Source organism: Bos indicus x Bos taurus, chromosome 5, assembly GCF_003369695.1.
Source record: "Bos indicus x Bos taurus breed Angus x Brahman F1 hybrid chromosome 5, Bos_hybrid_MaternalHap_v2.0, whole genome shotgun sequence".
NCBI classification, from domain to species: Eukaryota; Metazoa; Chordata; class Mammalia; order Artiodactyla; family Bovidae; genus Bos; species Bos indicus x Bos taurus.
The window spans coordinates 114,485,961-114,511,381 of record NC_040080.1 but is presented as its reverse complement, the minus strand read 5'-3'; the positions used below and the strand labels follow the sequence as shown (position 1 = coordinate 114,511,381).

At 45.7% G+C, this 25,421-nt stretch overlaps 1 long non-coding RNA gene across 1 annotated transcript; it reads left to right on the top strand.

Annotated features, from left to right (window-relative positions):
* Nucleotides 1-15,253: 15,253 nt before the first annotated feature.
* LOC113893804 lies at nucleotides 15,254-23,171 on the top strand. The gene is made up of 3 exons (XR_003511342.1): nucleotides 15,254-15,337; nucleotides 17,264-17,469; nucleotides 23,102-23,171. It is a non-coding gene; the product is annotated as an uncharacterized LOC113893804 (long non-coding RNA).
* The last annotated feature ends 2,250 nt before the right edge of the window (nucleotides 23,172-25,421 follow it).

Sequence of the window (25,421 nt, the reverse complement as noted above, 5' to 3'; positions counted from 1 at the left end):
GGTTTGCTGGTGAATGAGAAATAGTGGGTGGGGGGTGGGAGGCGGTGCTGGTCGAGGAGTCTGACCAGGAATATGTCTCTGGCCTGGATGCTTGATCCTAAGACACTCCTGTCTCCATGCTGAGCTCTAAGCTACCTGACCCCTTCGGCCCTCACTCCAGGCTTCAGGACCACAGCAAGGAGGAACTCACAGAGCCCACGTGGTTCTGCAAAAAGACAGCCAGCCACCTCCGAGGTTGGCTCTGATGTCCCATCCTGGCTCCAGCCACATGACTGAGTCCTAGAATTGTTCTCTTACCCTTAGATCTGTTCTGATATTACAGTTCTTCTACCAAGGCTCAGTTCTGCCTTGTTCCAACCACGCCTCCAAACTGGGACTGGGCCCCTACCCCTGACTTCCAGCCCTGTGGCTGTAATCAGTTTCCAAAATCTCCCCAGTGCCACAAGCCACACAGAACGGCTTGCTCAGTCGCTGCATCACTGTGCTCTCGTCGCTTTCCTGAACCCGCAGGTCCCGCTGAGCGGTTTGGATGACCACCCACCACCTACCCCTTCATCGCCCTCACCGGAGCTGGTTTAGCCATCCTGGCCGCACGCGCCTTCTAACTTGGCTCCACATCCAGCAGCACTTCTGGGCCAGGCGGGGGTTGCTGATGGGTCCTGGTCCCTCTGTGCTGTCCTTGCCAGTGCCACTTTCAGTTTCGACGTGGGTTCCTGCCCAAGTCTGTCACTAGCTACGAGACTCTGGATGAACACCATCACTGGGAAGCCACAAACTCAGTTCTCTACAGGGACCAGGTGGGCAAGACAGCCCAGACTGGGTGGCATGGGGCACAGCGCACTGTGGCTGTGCGGTTACTGCACGATCGTATGGCTGTGTGATTACTGTAACCGCTGGGTGCTTGCTGCCGAGCTAGACTACAAGCCTCTTGTGGCTGTGTCTCCAGCTTTCCGAAAGGGGTGTGTGTGTGTGTGTGTGTGTGTGAGAGAGAGAGAGAGAGAGAGAGAGAGAGAGAAGCCTGCTTTTTCAGTCTTTACAACAAATTCTTGTTCTAAGGCTGTGCAGGCCACCCTTGGTCTATGAGTCGCCAGTACACAAGCAATTCGTAAGGACCTCTCTGTGCCGCATTTCCTCATTTGTGGGAGAAGGAAGCTTTTCTAGATAAAGCCTAGGGTCCCTTCCAGGTCCTATGTCCTGCTTTAGGGAAGAGAGAACTCTGGACAGGAATGCTGCTGCTGCTGCTAAGTCGCTTCAGTTGTGTCCAACTCTGTGCAACCCCATAGACGGCAGCCCACCAGGCTCTGCCATCCCTGGGATTCTCCAGGCAAGAACACTGGAGTGAGTTGCCATTTCCTTCTCCAATGCATGAAAGTGAAAAGTGAAAGTGAAGTTGCTCAGTCGCGTCTGACTCTTCGCGACCCCATGGACTGCAGCCTACCAGGCTCCTCCATCCATGGGATTGTCCAGGCAAGAGTACTGGAGTGAGCCTTCTCCGTGGACAGGAATAGGTCACGGACAGTTTCCTATCCCTTCAGTAGGAATAAGGAAAGGATATAACGGGGGAGGGAGAGGAGGAAAAGGGCAGGGGAAGCCCACCTGCTGTCTGCTCCTCCGTTTCTCTTCACCCCTGACTAACTCTCACTTCTCTGGAGTGTGGCTCCCTATCCCGAGATTCTTTGGGACATCGGTGACATGCCATCACACCAGGTTACCACCTCTCCTCTCTGAGGCTTCTAAATGGTGAATCCTGAATGCCAGATTTCTCAAGAGCTGTTCTAGCTCCAGCTGGGTCACGGAGACTCGAAGTCATTCTCTGTGGCTTGTTAATTCAGTTTACTTGATGAGCTTGCTGTATGGTGAGAAAGTCACGGGGCTGTTCCAGTTGACCGTGGACAGTATCTCAAGCGGGGTCTGCTGAGGAAAGAGTGTGAAGAGCATGGGTCCGTCAGGGCTGCCAGGAAGTCACTAGAATTCTGAATTCACTCACCTTTATGGGTCCCATCCTGTGGGTTTAGTTATCAGGCTTGTGGTCACTGATATAAAAGAAACACCTGAACACTCCCCAAAGCTGAGAGGATGGTAGAATTGAACGTTTCCTGCCTCTGTTTCGACTGAGGGGGTGAGATGAAAGACATGGATGAGGTCAGATGCCCATGTGAGCGAGACAGACACACCCCCTCCTAACTTGTACAAGGCAAATGGAATGTCTCTAAGAATCTGTTCCAGAGTCCTGGGACTGCTCCGGGAGGTCCAGATGAGACTGAGGAGACAATGTCTCCTTAGAGGGAGTGGGGAGCTGGTGGGTGTCGCGGATCCTGTTAACACCCCTGCAGAGCCCCTTGAAAACTGACTCACTGCCTGCCCCACCACCCCTTCTCTGGAGAACGGCCCTTAGCCGGCAGGACCTGTAGGCCACGCCCCCCGTCCCGACCAGCCCAGCCACCTCAGCCCAGTCAGCTGAGGAGGACCCGAGCTCCTGGCCTCCAGGTGGGTCTGTCTTCCCCATGCCCTTCGTCGGCAATCTTTCCCTCGGGAGTCAGACTGAAGCTGGTCTCTAGCTGGGACCACAGTCCTACTTGGCTGCTCTCTCCTCCAGCTTTACCCTGCTCTCTTCATTCCCCTTCTAATGAGAAGAGTTCCTCAAAAAATCACTTGAAGAGGAATCCCCATTTCAGGTGCTGCTTGTAGGGAGGCTGACTGAAGACAGAGCCCTTGTGGATCCTGAAGATGGAGTTGTCGTGTGAGTCGCTCAGTCGTGTCTGACTCTCTGTGACCCCACGGACTGCAGCCCACCAGGCTCCTCTGTCCATGGCATTTCTCAGCCAAGGATACTGGAGTGGGTTGCCATTTCTTTCTCCAAGGGACCTTCCTGACCTAGGGATCAAACCCGCATCTCATGTCTCCAACCTTGGTAGGCGAGTTCTTTCCCACTGAGCCACCAGGGAAGCCAAAGATGGAGACTTTAAGGCAATTGCGTTGAGTGCCTTTTAAGTGTCCCCTACAACTGGAGGCCAAAGAGGATGGGCCCCTCCTTCAGGCTGGAGGAAGGCTCGCTCCCACCTCGGAATTCCAACAGCAGCAGCTCCAGGGTGGAGCCAGGAGGAGGGTGCTGCTGCGTGGACTTGGCTGACCCCAGGTGGGGAAGAAAAGCAATGTCTGATGCAGGATGGACCAGTGCGGCGTCCTCTCAGCCTAACAGGGCTGCCTACAGGGGCACGGAGACCTCAGGCAAAGAGTCAGAGGCCTGACCTCCCAGTGAAGATGGCATCACAGATGGCCACCAAGAACAGAGATCGATCACGCCAGGCCCAGGGAACTGCAAGGGCAAGGAAGTCTGGGACGTCCCTGCTCATCCAGTGATTACGACTCAGCGTTCCCAGTGCAGCGGATGCAGTGTGAGCACTACAACTCGTGTGGCACCCAGAGTGTGCCCCCACCAAAAAAAAGCAAGGAAACCAATGAGAAACCCCTGAAGAAGCAAAACGCTCCCGCAAGAAGAGAATTCATTGCGACCACCTGCCAACCCCATCCAGAAGTTCCAGCTTTCAAGGTTCAGCCAAGGGACAACAGTGCTTTCCGTCCTTTTCCCTCACTTTCCCTACACTCAGGCCAAGCGAGAAACCACAGGCACTGCAGTGGAGCTGGGAGAAAGGGAGAACGGAAGGATCGCAAACTCCTTCCCCAGCCACAGCTTTGTGGAGCAGGCTGCGCCTGGAGACTGCGTGATGGTTTAACCTTGACTTCAGGTGCAGATTTTTTTCTGTGGATTTGTTATTATTAGATGAGACTGAATACATTGCTTTTAAAATGAGGCTGTTGTTTTTGTAAGTCCAAGTAAATAACACTCAGAGTGACGCAAGACTTTATCAACAGAGAAATTTCTCCCCACTGAATTCGGTTTAAAGTGGTGGAGGGAGATGAAAGCAATGTCTGGATCCCATGCTCGTGCAACATATGGTTACATAAAGGGGGAGCGGTGGCGACTTCCCTCTGCTTCTCCAAGCAAGGCTTGTGCCGACTCAGGCAACTGCATCCTCAGGCCTGGCTCCTGGGATAAAAATGTCCATTGGGTAAGGATCTGAAACAGCAGGCTCTGAAACTTTTGACTGGCCAAGTGCCAGGTGACTCAGAGCTATGTATGTAAATGAATCATGTCATCTCTCTGTAGGAATCTGGAGGAATCTACATTTTTTTTTTTTTTTTGCCACATGGCTTGCAGGATCTTAGTTCCCCAACTAGGGACTGAGCCCAGGCCACCGCAGTGAAACGGCTGAGTCCTACCACTAGACCACCAAGGAATGCCCGGAATCTGCTATCTTGAAAATGGTGGCAACCTTCCTCCATGACCCTGGTTAGAAACACATGTGTTGCCACTGCTTTACTGAATTCCTATCAGGTACCGAAGATTACAAAACAATGAAACAGAGACCTGACTTGCAAAGATACGACTTACATATATGTGCTGTCCTTTTAGTGTGGAGGACAGAATGATTCTAACAGAGGTGATGGTTAAAGTGAGGCTTGGTCAGGGACTACTTGAATTGGTGGATCTAAACTTTGATGAAACATGGTCAGAAATATCCTCTGAAGGAGGGCATGGTAACCCACTCCAGTATCCTTGCCTGGAGAATCCCACAGACAGAGGAACCTGGCGGGTTACAGTCCATAAGGTCGCCAAGAGTCAGACACAACCGAAGTGACTCAGCACACATGTATGGGAATCACCTGGAATGCTTTTTAAAAACACCGTGTTCCACTAAAAGCTTCTGATTTATTGGCCTGAGCTGCTGCCTGGGGCAGCAGGATTTTTTTGTAAATCCCCCGGATAATTCTAATGTGCAGTCAAGGCTGTGAACTACTTTAGATCATCATAACAAAGCTGAGTACCAAGGCACCAAAGTGATAATAAGTGTTTTAAAATGTGATATTTGTATGAATAGTTTTAGTAGGAATTTTCACTTTATGAAATGAAAGCCAATATAAACATTTGAATTGTATGCACGGGCCTTTTGCAGTCTTTCGTGTTCCTTAGTCAGCTGATTAGTCAAAGAAACACTAGAGCATGTTTTCCTCTCCCTGGAACAAAAGGCTTTTCAATTATCAATGGAGCACATGACTACTTTCCACTTTTCTACAAAATCTATTTTTGCTAAGTGATCCAGGTGTCAAACTATTAAAACAAATTTCCTATATTAAAATATTGAGTAGAATGATAAGACACATCTGTTTAAAAAAAAGAATAAGTAGGACTTCCCTGGTGGTACGGTGGATAACAGTCCACCTACCAATGCAGGGGACGTGGCTTTGACCCCTGGTCTGGGAAGATTCCACACGCCGAGGAGCAGCTAAGCCCAAGAGGCGCGAGGGCTGAGACCACGCGCCAGAGCCAACACGCGCAGCAACGAAGAGGAGCCCCCTTGCTTGCTGCGCAGCAAAAACCCAATGCAGCCAGAAAGAAATAAATACAATAAGAAAATAAAGAATAAGTAATGTGTTGTTTTTTTCTGTTTTGCTATTAAAGCTAAAGGTTAAAATTACTCAGCAGTAATCTCCGGTCCATCATTAGTGGTCTGGCTTGTTCTACACTCTGGAGGCAAATACACAGTAAGAAGGAGTACCAGGCACGTTGTTGTCTGCTTGCTAAGTCGTGTCTGACCCTTTGCGACCTCAGGGCCTGTAGCACGCTACTGTCTCCCAGAGCTTGCTCCAGTCCACGCCCACTGAGTCAGTGATGCGTCTAACCATCTCATCCCCTGCCGCTCCCTCGGGAGGGTCCCATCTCTGGTCAGGGACTTAAGATCTTACAGGCCTCGGGCCAAAAAACTAAAACAGAAAACAGAAGCAACCTTGTAACAGATTCAAGAAAAGACTTTAAAAATGGTCCACATTGAAAAACATCTTAGGGGACACGACTGAGCGAATTTCACTTCTCCTTTTGCCTTCAGTCTTTCCCATCACCAGGTATATTACTCAGGTAATTTAAATAAATTGTTTTTATACACATACACACACACACAGCCATATGTAGGAGTGATTTTTGCCTACACGGTGAAATTTATAAGTGGGGTGGGGTAGAACAGGACCATGGATTTTTTTTTCTTTTTATATCCTTACGTATTTTGTTTACAAACTACAACCTATAACCTATTCTTTTAAGTTCTCTGCATCAATTTCTCTCTCTTTCCTTTTGATTTTTTTTTTCCGCAGTCTTTCCTTCTATTAGTCAAACTGTATTCTCAGTTATAATAGACCTATCCACCCACTTAGTTCACTCATTCATCCCTTAATCCACCATTCGTGATATGACAATTCATTCTATTGTAGTCAACTGCCACAGAACTTTGAAAAGAAAGGACATGATTTCTTTATTGATAGATCGGGTAGCTTGCTTCATAGCCCAGCTTTCTCTGAGCAAAGTTTAATTGCCAAGAGAGAAACTCCTTAGTGGATAATAAAACCCAAAATGAGTGCTTCTGGGCAGCCCCTCTTCACACCTCTCACCTTCTCGCACCCCGCCACACCTCCCGGGGGCTGGGAACCGGCTATAATATAAAAAAGAGCAACAGGCTTCACTACATTCAGAGGTTGGAGAGTATGAGTCATAAACTGTTCCTCTGCTTTTATTTTTTTAAAAATTCCTTCCTGTCTTGTATTTCGCCTTCTTCTTCTTACTCCTATTGCTTTGCTGTCTATATGTGTTTATTTTCCTTCCTTCCTTTTCCACCGTCTACTGTCCCCACTGATGTCAGGACCAGGGGTCCCTGGGCATCGCTGATCATCAGTAGTAGCCCATAGTGGGACCAGTGCCCTGTGACAGGCCCTGAGCCAATCCTCTCTCAGTTTAGAGCAGTGAGCTGGGACAATGAAGGAGGCAAATACTGAAAGACAGAGGGGTGCCTGGTGGGAGCTATACTCTATGGAGCATGACTGCAAAGGGATGCAGTGAATTTTTTTTTTTTTTTAGCAGGGATTTATAAGCCAGTTACAAGAATAAATGGGCTTCCCTCGTGGCTCAGAATCAGTCAAGAATCCACCTGCAATGCAGGAGACCTGGGTTCGATCCCTGAGTTGGGAAGATCCCCTGGAGAAGGGAATGGCTACCCACTCCAGTACTTTTGCTTGGAGAATTCCACAGACAGAGGAGCCTGGCAGACTACAGTCCATAGGGTCACAAAGAGTCAGATATGACTAACTGACACTTTCACTTTGCAAGAATAAAAATCCCCAAATGTTTGGAGCATTGTTAATAAAGGGTTGAGCCTCTCAAGGTGATTGCTTTGAAATGGACAGCACTAATTCAGCTCTGTATCAGAACAAAAATAATTCCTGTGTGGAGGTTCCCTATCATTTCCTTTCCCCCCACGTGCCAAACACAATTCTGACTTGATCATTATGGCTGCCTGCTCTTCCTGCCACGGTTCTGGACCTTTCTGATAAAGAAGGAGGAGACAAAGGGAGAGACGAGAAGAGAAACAGGGAGCCGGGGAGTTTTCCTGGGAGTTAGGTGAAACGGAATCTTAACCCCCAAGGGTGACAGCATTAGTAGGTGCGGCCTTGGGGAGGTGCTTCCGTCCTAAAGGAAGGCTCAGAAGGGGATTAGTGCCCCACCATAACAGACCCACAGAGATCCCTTGCCCCTTCCGGCGTGTGAAGGCCTGGTAAGAAGGCACCAGCTTCAAACCAGGAAGAGGACCTTCAGAAAGTCACTCTATGCAGCAGCTTGATCTTTGACTTCCCAGCTCCAGAGCTGTGAGAAATAAATTTCTGTGGCTAATAAGCTACCAAAATCTGTAGTTATTTATTTCTTTTTTTATAGCAGCCGGAACAAACCAAGACAAGAGTCCTCAAAACAACCTCTCTCCCCACCAAGTGTGTTTCAGTGATTCGCTGGGAGGACACTGTCTTATTCAAGGCTGAGAGTCCAGCAAAAGGACGCAAAGCAAAATCAGCAAAGAGAAGAGCCACGTGGGGCAACGCTTAGAGGAAACCAAGCACGAGTTTCTAGGAGTCCTAACTCACACAGGACGCACTTCATTCTCCCACTGCTGGTCGTGGCGACACGGGAGAAGCGCTGCTCTCGGGAGGAGCGCATGAGAGACTCGGTGCCCGGCACTGTCCCTGGGGGCTGGACACAGGCGCTCTGCAGAGTGTGTACCCAAATTCCAGACTCCAGAAGGGAAAGCAGGTGGTCAGCACAAGCCACATTACTTCCCAAGCAGTTTAGGCCCAGGGAACCAGTATCATCAATTAGGAAATGGTAGAAACCCTCCTCAAATCCCCAATTCCCAGACACCAGCCAAGGGCTGACCTTGTAATCAAGTCTTTCTGATGACAGCTGCCACAGGCTTGCTACGTAACTCTTTTCTGCCCAGTAAGTATGTGTTTATCCCCACTCCACATATGAGGGAAAGGAGGCTAGAGAAATCAACTACAGTTGACCCTTGAATAACACGGGTTTTGAAATATGCAGGTCCATTTATACATGGATTTTTTTTTTTCAGTAAAGAAGTACTATAGTACTGAAGGCTTACCTCATAGCTCAGTTGGTAAACAATCTGCCTGCAGTGCAGGAGACCCAGGTTCAATCCCTGGGTCGGGAAGATCCCCTGGAGAAGGAAATGGCACCCCACTCCAGTACTCTTGCCCGAAAATCCCATGGACAGAGGAGCCTGGCAGGCCACAGTCCACGGGGTCTCAAGAGTCGGACACAACTTAGCGACCAAACCACCACCACAGTGCCAAATAATCAGAGGCTGGTTGAATCCAAGGATGGGAAACCATGGATATGGAGCCCCAACTGTAAGGTTAGACTCAAGCTTTCAACTGCATTGGGGATTGGCGCCTCTAACCCCTAGGCTCTTCTAGTGTCAGCCCTGATTACTCAGCTCGCGAGTGGTGGAACTGGACTCTAAACCCAGGTCTCTTTGACTCCCAAGCCCACGTATTAGCTTGTGACTCAAAGCACACTGGAATGTGATGAGGGAAACTTGAGAGGAGCGATGGTTCCAGCAGAATAAGCGGTACTCAAGGAGTTCAGACATGTCGCCCCAAATTATGCTGCTTTGGTATATTAATTGAACTAAAGGCATTTGAAGAGAATAGCAGATGCCAGAATCTGACCTTCTTTTTACCTCCTAAAAAGCAAGAGAGAAAATTTCTATGTGAAAGGTGCCCTCTATGCCAGGAGGAAGAAACATCCTTATTGACAGAAGTGGTGTTGAGGCTGAGAGAAAGCTGTACACACAGACCTTATTAAAATAACCCTTTCACTTCCTCAAATATTTTTATTTATTTGTTCATTTGGAAATTGAATACCATGAACATCATGATCAAGATTCCTCTAGCTTTAGGGAAGAGATGCCTGTGTTTCTGATGAGTGGGAAAGGCCACAAATGAAATTAATTAACATGCTCATTTATCTCTTATATCTTTTTATAGGGAACACACAGGGCTGATGGGTAGAAGCCACTGAGGTTATGTGTTAGATGCACATATCTCTGCTTTTAAGGTTTATTGGTTGGATTTTTTAAATCTTCTTTAAAAAATATTTTTTTGAAACATATTTTGCATTAAAATGTATGTTAATATATAACAGCTTTTGCCGGGGACCAGCCCCGGCTGATCCAGGGTATTCGAAGGAGAGACGGCGTAGGCGAAGATCAGGATACAATAGCTTCAATTAGATATTAATTAAAGATATAAAGAGTAATAGAATAAGGATAGCTCAGTAGGAAAATTCAGTGGAGAAAAGAGGCTGAGTAGCTTGGTTTACGCGGGAGACCAATAAAACTTCAAGACAAGAAGTTTGCACCACTTACGTAGGCCGCAGGCGTCCTTCCGTTCTCCCGAAGGAGAGGAGACACTGAGGCCTCCCCGGTCGGATCTTAGAAGCCCAGGCATAATTAGTAAGCATGGTGGGTTCCGCGCTCCAGATGGAGACTCAACCAGAGTGAGAGAGAGAGCGACATGGGGAGACCAGTATTTCGAGAAACTGATCCCAATTCTTTATTTTCCAGAGTCTGTTTTTATACACTAAGATGTTATACAAAAGTCACGTGGGGACAGCAGTCCTGACTTTTATTAAAGTCAGGTGCTTCACACAAATGTATACAGAGGTCTTAGGGGTGTTACATCATCTTCTGGCCAGGGGGGCCTGCTGACAATTTACGACCCTCTCCTTGTGACAGCGGTCAGTCAATCAGGACACTTATTTCTCCAGGGCTGATTATTCTCAAAACAGACGCCACCCAAATAAAGTTACATTCCTACAGGGTGAGGGTGTAGTGGGTTTTAGTTAAGGAAAGAATTTACTTAGCCTAAGGTCTAACGTGATTAATATCAAAGGTTAATTCTATATATTCATTAATGTGTATAAGGGCAGGGGATATGGAGACTTAGCAACAAACATTGGCTCAACAAATGAAAAACCTTTCACCAACGCAATTTCTAATCAGCCCATTATACTTATACTAATAGTTTTCTAACTTTTCTAAGGAACCTGTTTTTAGAAGGTTTAAAGCATCTCGTGCCTCTCACGGTTGGGAGGCTGTGAGCAATCACATGTGGCCGGACAAGCCTGTCAGGCAGGCTAGAGAGCCTTCAGAGGAGTTTGTAGGTTAAAACACTCTTATCACGCCCAGGAATTATTATTAACTGGAGCTCTAGGTTAACTCCTTCTCCGAAAGAGGTGGTGGGGGACAGCCCCCCGTAAAGTCAGAGGTGTAGGTGAGCACAAAGTAGTAAAGTAGGCAGGCTCTGGTTATGGGGGTAGATGCTCGAGGAGTTCCAGGGGGACTCCTGAGGCTCGATCCCGCCTTTGCGTATGTCGAGCCTCCTTCCTCATGACCTTTGTCACGGGCGGAGTACCTCACTCTGGCCCCCAACAAGCTTTGTCATTGTTTGTTGTTTTAAAGTGATTTAATAAACATTTTTAAAGCTCTCAGTTTTAATGTCTAATATAGTAAATAAACCTTGCATATTTTAGTTACCTTTCCACAACTGCTACTCTTTGTTCAACCTAGGATGTACACGCTTGGGCCTAGTCACTTTGCTGTTGTTTGGTCACTAAGTCGTGTCCGACTCTTTGTGACCCCGTGGACTGTAGCCCACCAGGCTCCTCTGTCCATGGGGATTCTCCAGGCAAGAACCCTGGAGTGGGGTTGCCATGCCGTCCTCCAGGGGATCTTCCCGATTCTTTCCCACTGAGGCATCTGGGAAGCCCAGTCACTTCTTCAGTTCTAGTGAGGGCTCCCATGTACATGCTATTAAAGTTTGTATGCTTTCTTTCCCCATTAATTCTGTCTAATGTCAGTCCCATCCAGAGACTCTAACATGGTAAAGAAAAGTGATATCTCCCCTCCTGTGCATTTAGAGAAGTGTTTTTTATTTTTTAAAATCACTGTTACGGATGTCTATTTAACTAGGCTTGTGCAGCTTAGAAAACGCAAGTCACATTTAATGAATGCAGGAAACTCTGCCACAAATGAGTGGAGAATAAAGAAACCAGTGTGCTCCTGGAGGTAACAGACAAAGCTCACACAGGAGAAAGGAGGTGATTCTAGGTATTTCAGGCAGAAGGACATGAGCACAGAGCACTCCTAGCTTGGCACCTACTGTGGCTTCTCCTTCCTCCTGCCCGGGGGCCCCCCTGACATGGCCCCAAGGTGCTGTCGCCCTGCTCGGGAGAGGAGTCCTGACTTCCCTGATTCTTTCTCCCCTGCTTGGCTTCAGTGCCAGTCAAGGATAATCCTTATGAGAAACTGTCACTTCTACTCAGATGTTCCCCCCACACTCCTTCCACTCCTGCTTGTGAATTCTGGTCAAAATGGTATATATTTTGATGGGGGGAAAAAAGGAATCCTAGCAGAAACATAGGCTGCATCCCTTACCACCCCCCACCCCCCCAAGTTTGCCTGCTTTTAGTCTGAAATCTGGTAAAGAGAATAAAACAAAGGACAAGATGAGACACAGAGTGAAGAGCCACACTTCTTTGTTTCCAAATCACAGATTTAAAAGAAAAACAAAACAAAATCCTCTCTGACAAGAGATTCCTGCAGACTTGAAAGGCCTCACTCAATTCCCTCCCCTGCTTTCCAAGGGCTTCCCAACCTAATGCTCCTCAACGAGGAGGTTGCAGGAGCCAACTTTCCTGGTCCCAAACCTCTTCCTTCTGTCTGTCTTTCATTCACTTTGCCTTACTAGGGCCACAATAGCTTAAATTCCCCAGATTTTCTACATGTAGACCATAAAGGTGAGTGACACAAAACTGAATAAGGAAAGAAAGTAAAAACCGAGTTATAAGATAATTCAGGGTTGTCTGTGGATTCAATATATTCCTTCAACTATAAAAACTTTTTGTCAAAATTAATATTAATGTTATCACTGCCTCCTAAGGCCACATTCAGGAGTGGGTGGATGATGTGCAGAGCAATCTTCAAAGCCCCTGAGCTGCCTCCTTTTCCCCCAACATGGCTAACCTAGTTTTGGTAGTACAGTGAATTGAACGGTTCCCCCCCCAAACAAGTCCTAGCCCATGGTACTTGTGAATGTGATTTTATCTTGTTTTTGCTGATATAATTAAGTTATGGATCTCAAGATGAAATCACTCTGGATTTAGGTGGGCCCTAAATTCAATGGCATGTCCTTATAAGAGACAGAAATGGGGAAGACACAGAGAGGCATGGGGAGAAAACCACATGAATACAGAGGCAGAGACTGGAATCCTGTGTCTCCAAGCCCAGGACTGCTGACAGCCACCAGAAGCCAGGAGAGAGACATGCAATCCATTCTCCTTCAGGACCTGCAGAATAACCAGCCCTGCCCACATTTTGATTTTGCAATTCTAGCTTCCTGAGCTATGAGAGAACAAATTTCTGCTGTTTAAGTTTCCCAGTTTGTAATAATTTGTTACAGAAGAAATTAATACTCCTGGTCATTCTTGGTATTTATCTTTGTTAAAGCTTACTTTTTACACTCAGAACTGTTACTTCATATAGTTAAGAAACTAATACACTTGGTAATTCTTGGCATTTCTCTTTGGTAGATCTTACTTTTTGCACTCAGAAGTGCTGCTACAATTTTGTTATATCAGGGATTGGCATATTTTCCTGTAAAGAGCAAACTAGTAAATGTTTTAGGCTTTATGTGCCATACAGTCTCTATCACAGCTACTCAGCTCTACCACTCCAATGCAAAACTAGCCATAGACAACATTTAAATTAACGGACATGACTGTGTTCCAATAAAACTTTATTCATAAAAGCAGATGGTGGGCCAGATTTGATATATGCCATAATCAGCTGACCCTGGGGTTATAATGTTCTCATCTGAGATCCTGGTGCTGTATCTCTTGGCCATCCTCCTAAAGTCCTCCCTATACCATTTCTCCCAGAAGCACTAGAAGGTCTTCATGCAAACAGACGTCACGTGGATTGTTTTGGTGCCCCAGATTCTCTGATGTAGATTTGCTTTTAGTTCCACTCTCACTAGTGGTTATTTTAAAATAAACATGGCCCAGTTTATTTCTCATTTCAAAAACTTGCAGTCACGGAATATCATTTTCTCTTTTCTCTTTCCTCCTACAGACCCGTTTCCATAGTGGATTTGTGAACGAATGATGGCGGCACTCAGGACTGCCGTTTGATTGTGTCGCATTGTCAGCTGCTGGAGGCAATACGTCAGAAGTGCGTGGGTGCTTCAAAGACTCAGGGCAAGCAGCCTGACAGCTCTAAACCACCAAAAGAAGGAAATCACAGGAAAAGAAAAAGGAGGCTGTTCACTGTATGTGACTTTTCAGATTAAGCACAGTAGAAGGGGAGGGGGTATGGGAAAGAGGCAGAGAGAGAGAAACTGATGCTTCCCAAACAATATATGACTGTTTGGAGGTAGAAAATGTAAGCTGAAGGGGAAGGAGCCAAAACAAACAAAATATTAATAGAATTCTGTACTAGTGAATCAAAATCAGTTAGTCTGTATAGGACAGTATCAAGGTGAGACAAGATTCACTGGGATTCAGAAAGAAATATTTGGGGTTGAAAATGGAAAGCAGAAACCTTCTTGAAAAACCCTGAGACAAACAGGCTCTGATCTGGATTGTTTGCAGCCTCCTCTACTGACTAGTTGAGACCCCAGTTAATTTCCCATGACTACTGCAAAAAACTTCCACAAACTTGGTGATCTCAAACAATAGGAGTTTATGCTCTCCCAATTCTGAAGGCCAGAAGTCTGAAATGAGCATCATTGGCCTGCAGCCAGGCTGTCAGCTGGGCTGCGCTTTTGAGGGAAGAGCCCTGTTCATTTCTGGTGACTGTGGCTGGCCCCCAACTTACGGTCACGCCGCTGCAGCCTCTGCCTTGTGGCCACACTGCTGCCTCCTCTCTATCTGCCTGCTCCTCTGTGTCAAACCTCCTTCTGCCTTCCTCTTATAAGGATCTATGCAGTGGCCTTTAGGGTCCATGCAGATGATCCAGGTTGATCTCCCCATGTCAAAGTCCTTAATCACATTTGCAAAGAGCCTTTTTGGTCCTGTGAGGCCAAAGGCCACGTAAGGTGACATTCACAGGTTCCAGGGATTAGGATGGGGGTATCTTTTGGGGGGGCATGTTTCAGCACTCTATAGCCCCCAAACCTTACACTCAACAGCAAAGAAAAAGCAGCACAGCTCACAGACTCAGCTTCCTCAGAGGGCAGTTTAGCCAGTTCCTTGAGCAGGCTGATGGGGTGGGGAGTAGAAGATTTGTTCAATATTTCTTTCAACCACATTTAATATTTCAGCTTCTCCCCTTAGCCTGGTTCTCCAGACATCCACAGGCCTGGCCTTTTCTTTAATCGGGCTCTGCAGGAGAGAGTGATTATGAAAAGGACCTTAAAAAAAGCAAAGGGAGGGTCATATTTTAAGTTAACAGAAACCCAGGAAATTTTTTTACAATGAACATTTTTCTAAGAAAAAAAAATTTCTAAATATGGACACAGGAGAATCTAGACTCCTGGGATGGGGCCCATTGTACTGATGCATACACACCCACTTCCAACTAAGTACAACGACAACGCAAAATCAAACAAAACCAGGAAGCATTTGAAACTGCTCCTGGGACATTTCCACCTGGACATCCTGCCACATGCACCTCAGACTCATTATGTCCAAGACAGGACACAATGCCTCCTACCAGGAGCATGTTCTTCCTTATCCACTGTTGGAATTTTTTTTTTTTATAAACTAGTTGACTTACAATGTTATGTTAGTTCCATTGTTATAGTTTGAGAGCAGCGCAGCTGTGTTTACCTGAGATGGATGCTCGTTGGAACTGGAAACCCATGAACTGTATGCAAATGTTTGAATGTAAGTGCATCTTTGATTTTTTCCCTTGTTGCTCAGATGGTAAAGAATCTGCCTGCATTGCAGGAGTTCGATCCATGGGTCAGGAAGTTCCCTTGAGAAGAGAATGGCAACACACTCCAGTATTCTTGCCTGGAGAATTGCATGGACTGAGAAGCCTGGCGGGCTACAGTCCATGGGGTCGCAGAGTCGGACACGACTGAGCGACTTACACTTTCCTTTTTCAGGAGAGGAGTCCCTTGTCTTCATTAGCTTCTCCATGGAATCTTTGATCTCAAAAAGGAAATGAAAGTCTGCCCTGGTGTGGCCCTCAGCCAGGTCGACATAAACATTTGCTGCATAGCCTTATGCATTCTCAGTGGAGAATACTCACTGCTCTGTTTCTGAATGCCCTTGTTATAATTCTTATAATGCATTTGTGATCATGCATTTACTGTCAGAGATTTGCAGGAGAGCTGGTTGGGGCTTATCGTTCAGTGAGTCACTGTAAAACAATACTGCCACCATTCCCGTCCCCCTAGGTAGGGCTACATGTTCTGGATCAAGTGTAAGAGAAAGGCTGTGATGGCTCTGAAAAGAAGGAAGGAAAAGACGGTAGTGAGGACTTTTTCTGTATTCACTAAGTCTGAGGATTATTTTGGCGTCAGCTTACACCCCACAGACCTTCACATTCTTGGAATGCTTGCCCTCACCTTTCCCAACTTTGCCTAATTCATATTTCAAGTCTCAACCATTCCTTTCCCTAGAGAAGTCTTCCATGATCAATATCCCTGGGAAAAGACCATAGACTCATGTTGTGAAATATGGATTTTGTTGCTTACTGAGAATCTTTATGCAGGAAAAGGAATTGGCCACCAGCTGGAAACTGGAGGCTGTCACTTCAGTCTTAATTCTTGGATTAACCCAAGGTTACCCTTCAGCCCCAGCTCTTCCCAGAATCATTCTGGTTTCCACAGGGAGGGTAGGGCTTGTGCTCAGCAGCAAACAAGCTTCAATAGGCTATTATATTTCGGAAAAGAGAATGGACAGTTTGAAATCAAGGAGAGTCACAATGTTCCTTTGGAAAACCAAGGACATTCTTAATATCTGCCCGTATATTTTGTTTATGGCATTACCACAATTATAATGAAATAATAACATTTGTATAATTTTATGTTTAATGGCCTTTTGTTTGCTTTTGCCCATAAGCTCTGCAAAGGAAAATCTGTCTATCTTGCTCATTGCTGAGCAAGGCCATGCCATGGTAGATTCCGAAAAATACTTAATACATGAATGGAATGATTAGTTAGTTCATTAGTTAATATAGAATTGTGATTTTGTCTCTTTTCCAATGAGAACCAGCCTTTGACCACACCAGTTAATTGTCATACAGAATATGGTTCTCAAAATAGGTTCTCTCAACCTCAGCAAAATCGACCTTTTGGGCAGGATAACTCCTTGGTGTTGGGGGCTGTCCTGTGCACCGTAGGATGTTTAGTGGCATCCCTAGCCTCTACCTACCAGCTGCCAAAGGCATCACTCTCCCTAAACTGTGATGACTGACAAAGTGTTTCCAGATCTTACCAAAAGTCCCTGAGGGCCTAAAATCGCCCCCCACCCCCTCCCTGGGTGAAAACCCGCTTAAAGCAAGAAGAAAATCACAAGTGGTATTTCTGACTCTGGGACAGGATGACACCATCCCTGAATGGAAGCCATCACTGAATGCCCTAAAAGCTGTGCCCCTGAGGTGATATCTACCTGGGCACTGCCCTCCCCTGCACCACTGTTTGCTGCAATAAATCTGTAATCCAAAAAAATCCTTGGTTTTTATACGTTAGTGGTTTTTTTTTTTTAATTATCTTAGTTTCTTACTGAAAATACCTTTTGAAAAATTCCAACTTTATCTCAAACTAAGAGGAACTTTATTTTTATTTTATTGCAATTCAGCAGGACAGTTACCTGAGGCTGAGGCAGATGGGACCCTAGAAAAGACCACAGAACTGGGTCCACTGGGATGTGGATCCCAATACTCCTGGGCCACGCCACAGACAGCGCTTCTGGCAGCTCCCCCCAGACAAGCAGCAGACCACAAGCCAAGGTAGCCGAGTTCCTGGGAGTCAAGAGCGGAGGAGCCAGAAACTTCTGTGTGACCTGAGGTTCGTGTTTTCAGTTTCGGATCTTTCTAAATAAAACATGAACAATGAGGAGTTTAAAAGGAGTAATGGTTTCTGATGATGTGGGAAGAAATGTTTTTGCTTTAAAAATTAATTACAGCTACGTCTGCATCCTGGGGGAGCTGAAGAATTCATTTCTGTAGGAAACCTGGTCATTTATTGAAGTACACACGAAGAATGAAGGCGCAAACTGAACAAAAAGCAAAACTGAAATGTACGAGACGATGTAATTTTAAAGTTTTCGGTCACAGACCTAAAGTTGACAGCTCCCATCCTATTGGGTAGCAGCCAATTTTGGGGGTGGAGAGAGCACATCGACTTTTCTAGTTAATGGTATACACGACAGGAGTGTTCTGTGAGGACAAAACATTCCATCAATTGAAGTGTAACTCGCTATCAGAGCTGGGTTGCTCCTTTCTCTTTCCCCGATATGGCTCTAGGAGCGGATAAGGCGCACATCCCCTTGGCACCGGGGAGACGGGGTTGGGATTGGCGTGTGCTTGTCTTCCTGCTGTCTCCCTTGCAGGCCAGTCAGCGCTGTCCTTGGGTGTGGGCTGGTTGGCACCCACTAAGCTGAGGGTGAGTCTGGGTCCTTCTGAGCATCCCGCTAACATCTGCGGCTGGGGAGCTCACCCGCCTTCTCTCTCAGCTTGGTTAAGGTCGTCAGCACTTGGCCACCTCACTCCTCGGCTGGTGGCTAAAGAGCCAGTGTAGGTCTGGCCACTAATCTCAGCTGCCCCCCGGCCCACCATGAGTTCCCAACCACGGGCGTTCTTTGCCTCAGCCTCACACAGTGACATCTTGTGTGGCAAGTCCCCCAGCTTGAATCTCACCTACTTTCAAGCAGCTGTTCCTGAGAAGGACAAACCCCCTTTGCTATCTGCTCTGACTGACTTGAAGACCTCCCTGTTCTGGGACTTGAGCGTGGAGAGTAATACAGCATCTCAAAACGTCCTTTCGCCACCTGCTCCACAAACTTGAGCTCCTTCTTCTTCCCATATCCCCTCTGGGTCAGGCGGTGGGCTTCCGGCGCCATCACCTCCCAGCCGCCTACCCCTTTGCAGCAGGTACTTTTCTTCCCCTCAGTTCTCTCCCGCTAGAATAATACTTTGCTTTTAGCCCACTGGATCCTGCTCTTGATATGTTAATGATGGCTTATGGAGTAGAGAAATTTCCTCTCTTGACAAAGACTGGCTTTTAAGACTGTTGTTTCATTTCTGACAGCTCTGGAAGTCAGAAGCTGAATCCTGCCTTCCCCTTCCTCTTTGCCTTCCTACTGCTATGACCTTCATCCTCCCCAAGGCAGGCAGACAGCTCTGGCAGAGCAGAGGAGAGGCCACGGATAAAAACCAGGAGAGAGAAAGGTGAAATTTATTATAGTCATAAAAAAACATAAAGTCTATTCTTGTCATTTCCACATCCCTTGTTAGTGGGACAGTAGGTGTGAAAGGTAAAGTCCAGAGTCACTACTGTGGTGTGGGGAGGACAAGGGCATGACAAGGTCAATACGCTTGTCTCTGGGGTAAGGAGATTTTTCTCATGGAAAATGACTTCTGGCCTCATCTGGAGACTTATCAGAAAGTAAACCGTGTGTGAGAGAGGAAAGGAAACTGGGGGGCTGGGACGATGGGTCTTCAGTGAGCTGGCAGGAGACAGGACCTCGGGAAGAGGGGCGGCCGCCGTGGGCGCTCCCGGTGGGAGTGGAGGCTGAAGACAGGAGGAAGAGGGGCGTGGACATCTGGCTTCCCCTCCTTTGCTGCTCACTGTCACCTCTGTGGCAGCACAGCCTCAGAGAAGGAAGCTCCAGCTGTGGGCCTGTTTGAGGAAGAGGTGGTCCTGAAAAGAATGGAGGTTTAGTGATCAAGTGACCAGAAGCAACTGAGAAGAGGCAGGGAGTGTGGAGCTGAGCGCTGACAAGCTACGACTACGACAGGTCTCTTTCTGCTACCGACCCTCACCTGGGTACTTCCGGGTCTATACAAAGGGCTTGAGTTTTTAAAAAATATTAAACGGGAATGCGGTAGATTTTAAATGGCCGCTCACTCTTGGTCCACCCTGCCTCCATTGAGGGGTGGTGTTTATTTTCCACAATCTCAAGTCTGGTCTGGCCCTGTGACTGCTTCAATCAAGAGAATGTGGTGGAAGTGATGCTCTGCCCATCCCAGACCTAAGCCCAGCAGCTTAGCTTTTCAGACGCTGCGTCATCATGTAGCTATCGTAGGGGAGGAGAAAAAGCTTTCCTTCTATCCTCCTACGTTCTCTTTACCTTAGCAGGACGCACCATGTCTGACCAAGCATAGATTAACAGGACAAAAACAAACAGAAATTTATTGACATGTACACCATGCATGAGCTTCCCTTGTGGCTCAGACGGTAAAGAATCTGCCTGAAATGCAAGGGACCCAGGTTTGATCCCTGGGTTGGGAAGATGCCCTGGTGAAGGAAATGGCAACCCACTCCAGTATTCTTGCCTGGAGAAGCCCATGGACAGAGGAGGCTGGCAGGTTACAGTCCATGAAGTCACAAAGAGTCAGACACAACTGAGCGACTGACACTTTCACACCTGAGCGCACTCAGAGGTGGGTAAATCAAAGGAGCGGTTAAAACTTGGGCTCGGATGGCATCTTAGTAAAGGAACGATAAATTTTGTAGAGAAGTGGCAGGACAAAGGAAATGAAAAAGAACTGAAGTGCTCCCGACTCTGACTTAGGCACTTTCAGAACCACTTAGGCAGAAAAATAAATGTTTGCACAAAAATGTCACAGAAAGATAAAGGAAAAGGAACATTTCAAAAAGGTAGCAAATGTGTGGCCATCTGGGTGGTCCTGCCGGGGTCCAGCCCCGGTGGATCCAGGGAATTCGAAGCGGGGACGGCATCAGCGAGGATCAGGAAACAACTGCTTAATTAAACGTTAATTAAGGATATAAAGAGTAATAGAATAAGGATAGCTCAGTGAGGAAATTCAGTGGAGAAAAGAGGCTGAATAATTCAGCCAGAAGGTAAGAGAAAGAACAACACGGTGAGACCAAGTTTCGGTGAACAAGGCCCGCACTTTATTTTCCAAAGTAGTTTTTATACCTTAAGTTATGCATAGAGGATAATGGGGGAAGGGGTAGAGTCATGCAGTAGGCCAGGCTTTCTTCCTGCAAACTTATCATATGCAAAAGTTTAGGTGATTTGCATCATCTTCTGGCCCGGAGGCCTTTTTCTCTAAAGGTGATTACTCTAAAGTCAGGCGCCAGCCTCCAAAAAGCATTAGATAAAGTTGCATTCCTACAGAGCAAAGGTGTGGTGGGCTATAACAAGAAAAAGAGTTAACTCAAGGGTCCCAGGTTACAAACATTAAAGCTACTACTTACACCAATTATATTAATCAATACACTGCCAGGGACACAGCAGATAAGGGATATGGAAACTTAGCAGCAAACATTGGCCCAACAAGTGAAAATCCCTTCACCAATACAATTTCTAAGCAATCTTTTAACTACTCAAAAGAATCTGTGTTTAGACAGTTTAGAACATCTCCTGCCTCTCACAGTTGGGAGGCTCTGAACAATCACATGTGGCCAGAAAAACCTATTCAGGCAGGCTAGAGGATTTCCAAAGGAGTTTGTAGGTTGAAACACTGTCACACCCAGGAATTATTAACTGGAGCTGTAAGCTAACTCTTTTTTCAGAGAGGTAGTGGGGGACAGCCCCCTGTAAAGTTAGAGATGTAGGTGAAAGCACAAAGCAGAAAGTAGGCAGACTCTGGTTTTGGGTGTAGATTGCTCGAGAATTTCCAGGGAGACTCCTGAGGCTTGATCCCGCCTTTGCGTATGCCAAGCCTCCTTCTTCATGACCTTTGCCAGGGGCGGAGCTCGCTCCCCGCATGGTCCCAAAGTTCTTGCCAAGTTGTGCTTTGGGAACCTCTTGGAGGAATGGAAAGAAACGATCTGATCCCAGGTTCATGCTTTGAGTTCCCTTCTTTCTACCCAGGGTGTAGTGTAGGTAATTACCTTGTATTTTCTCTTTCTTCTGAAGTTCCCAACTCAGCTCAGAGCTTCTTCATTGTTATTAAAATTAAATCCAAAATAGCAACTCTCTTTTGTCATTTCTATATTAACGGGAAGGTGAAATTCTAGGAAAATGCTTAACCGTTTTCAAAAGACTTCTCCTATATTGCCCTCAGAAGAATTTTATCATTTTTATTTGACTTGCTAGAAAACCAAGGTTAATAGAGGTTAATTTATCAAATGTCACACAATACATCTGAAATTAAATCTGTCCACCTTTATGGCCCATTAAATTAAACTACCATGATATTCTGACTTTCAAGGATTTGATGCATTGTTCTTAACAGAACCTGGATCCAGCAATTTTCTGGAGAGCCTGGCCAGCATGTGCTGTCTGATTCCAGAATACAACTTCTATTTCCCACTCTGTATGGAAATGTCTTTAGTATCCTCCCACAACTACGTCACTTTGGCTTTCTCTCTACTTTTATCCTTATCCAAATGTTCTCCACTATACGCCCACATAACAGTTACGGGCTTCCACATATGTGGATATCATCTTGGCATACTGCATTAATCTCTTTCCCCTCCACCCTAGCCATTTCCTTTGACAAGGTACAGCCATTTATGGCCAAGCCTGCTTCTACTTGCTCCACTATATGATATCTGTATTTCCTTTCTTATATTGAAACCTCAGATTCACCTAGTTTTTGCCTCGCTCTGCTGTCTCTCCCACTCCAGCCCCTTCAAATAAATCAGATTACCCACCAAGCCTGCCCTGGCTTTGAGTAAAACCTTGATGGAATTCATCCTCACTTTGCTCTGCCAGCCAGATCCATTGCTCTTATATTTCTTAGTTCTTTTGGGCCTTGGACCTCGTTCCTATTTTTCTCCTAGCCCTGTTGACCCATGGCTTGCTGTTGCTCTCCCAGCTTTATCTATGTCCATACTAGTGAACGCTTTATTGAAACATCTGATAATGATAACTTACATGTCTACTATGTGTCAGTCTGTGGGCTAAGTATTTTACCTGGATTATTGCATTTATTCCTATAGAGGAGGAAAAATAATTTTCTCTCTGCTCTTCTAAGATTTCTCCTTGGAACCCTGTAACAAGAGACAGAGTAACAAGAAAGAAGTAAACAGAAGTTTACTAATATGTATACTTCATGTATTTTGGGGAGATAGGCAGGAAAAATTGAATGACACTCAGGGGTAGTTGAGAATTAAGGCTTAAATACCATCTTCAGCTAAAGACAAAAGAGAAGGGTGTGCAAGAATCCAATTATGGGGATGTGACCAGGAGAAATATCATAAACAAAAGGAAGTTTTGCTATACGGATTTAAATTGGCGCCTTCTCCACTGATGGATTTCTTGTGATTTAGTCATCTTTCTCTTCTGATACAGAGAGGAAGATAACCTTACAAAGGGGGATTTCCTTATAAATGTAAATTTCCCTTAAAAATGGTAACTTCTGTGTCTTCAAAGCTTCTCTTATGTCTACTATTTCTCAAAATAATCCTGTGCCAAAGAGGCCTATTTTGGGGTGGCATATTTCGCTAACCTTTACTCCTCAGGAGAAACCTACAGTGTATTTTTCTTTCCTTCATTTTCCAGGAAGAAGAAACAGAAGCGGTAATCAGTGCTATGAAACATCTTTTATATTGTAATTAAAGCTCCTACCTGGATGCCTGGCATTACGCTGGTTCTTTACCTTTACTATTTCAGCTCCATGTACATCAGTGAGATTAGAACATTACTACACACCATATAAAAAAATAAACTCAAATGGATCGAAGACCTGAATATATGACCTGAAACCAGGTCTAGGAAAGAACATGAGCAGAACACTCTTTGCCATAAACCACAGCAATATTTTCTGGATCTGTCTCCTAAGGCAAAAGAAATAAATATTTAAAAAATACACAAGTGGGATCTAATTAAACTTAAGACCTTTTCACAGCAAAGGAAACCATCAACAAAAAAGACTACCTACAGAAGGGGAGAACATATTTGCAAATGATATAACTGAGAAGGGGTTAATAGTCAACAATACAAACAGCTCTTAAAACTCAATATGAAAAAAAAAAAAAAAAAAGCACAAACAACCCAATCAAAAAACGGGCAGAAGATTTGATAAGACATTTTTCCAAAGAAGACATATAGATGGCTAACAGACATTTGAAAAGATGTTCAATATCAGTAATTATTGGGAATGGCTACCCACTGCAGTATTCTTGCCTGAAGAATTCCAAGGACAGAGGAGCCTGTAAGGCTCACAAAGAGTCGGACACAACTGACTGACTAACACTAATAATTAGAGAACTGCAAATCTAAACTACAGCGCAATATCCCTTCATACCTGTCAGAATGGTTAATCATCAAAAACGTCTGCAAATAACAAATACTGTTGAGGATGTGGAGAGAAGGGAGTCCTCATACACTGTTGGCGGAATTGTAAATTGGTGTAGCCACTATGGAAAACAGTCTGGAGATTCCTCAAAAAACTAAAAATAGAACTATTATATAGTCTAACAATTCCACTCTTAAGTATATATCAGGGGAAAAAAATGAAAACACTAATTTGAAAAGATACATGTACCCCAGTGTTCAAAGCAGTACTATTTACAGTAGCTAAGCTATGGAAACAACCCAAATACCCATCAACAGACAAATGGATGAAGAAGATGTGGTGTATATATATATATATATATATATATATGCCATGGAATATTGCTCAGCCATAAAAAAGAACAAAATTCTGCAATTTGCAGCAACATAGATGGAAGACCTAGAGAATATTATGCTTAGTGAAGTAAGTCAGAGAGATAAAGGTAAATACTGTATAAAGTCACTTATATGTGGAATCTTAAAAAAATGCTACAAATGAGTATATATGCAAAATAAAAACAGGTTCACAGACACAGAAAACAAACTGCTGCTGCTGCTGCTAAGTCACTTCAGTCATGTCCGACTCTGTGTGACCCCATAGACGGCAGCCCACCAGGCTCCCCCGTCCCTGGGATTCTCCAGGCAAGAACACTGGAGTGGGTTGCCATTTCCTTCTCCAATGCAGGAAAGTGAAGTCGCTCAGTCGTGTCCGACTCTGTGTGACCCCATGGACTGCAGCCCACCAGGCTTCTCCGTCCATGGGATTTTCCAGGCAAGAGTACTGGAGTGGGGTGCCATTGCCTTCTCCGAAACATACTGCATCACTATGCTATTCACCAGAAACTGAGACAGGCTGGGACCTGGGACCCTTTGCTACAATGTTTGCCCCTGGACAAGTGTCTTCTCCAGCAACAAAATTCAAAGAAACCATAAGGGACTAAAAGTAACTATGAGCATGTGCAATTGGAGCACATTATGAACAAGATACCTAAAGACCAAAACCCAGTAATAGCAGAGAGCTGCCCTGGCACCCTCACACCACACAGTGAAGGCAGGAGACAGACCACCAGAGCCACCCCTTCCGACCCAACCCCAGGACCCACTCCTACACTCACCCCTTACCCCCACCCCTGCCCCAGGATGCAAACAAGGCAAAGTGTTACGTGATTTCTTTCTCTCCTGCTGTAGCACCAGTCCCAGTAAAGTCTTGCTTGAATTTCTAGTCTGGCCTTTGATCAATTTCCATTGTTTAAGGAGGCCAAGAACTCTGTTCCCTAACAAAACTCATATAATGTTGTAAATAATTGTACTTCAATAAACAAATGTAAACACATTAAAGTAACATCAGTTCAGTTCAGTCACTCAGTCGTGTCCGACTCTTTGCGACCCCATGAATCGCAGCACGCCAGGCCTCCCTGTCCATCACCAACTCCTGGAGTTCACTCAAACTCATGTCCATCAAGTCAGTGATGCCATCCAGCCATCTCATCCTCTGTCGTCCCCTTCTCCTCCTGCCCCCAATCCCTCCCAGCATCAGAGTCTTTTC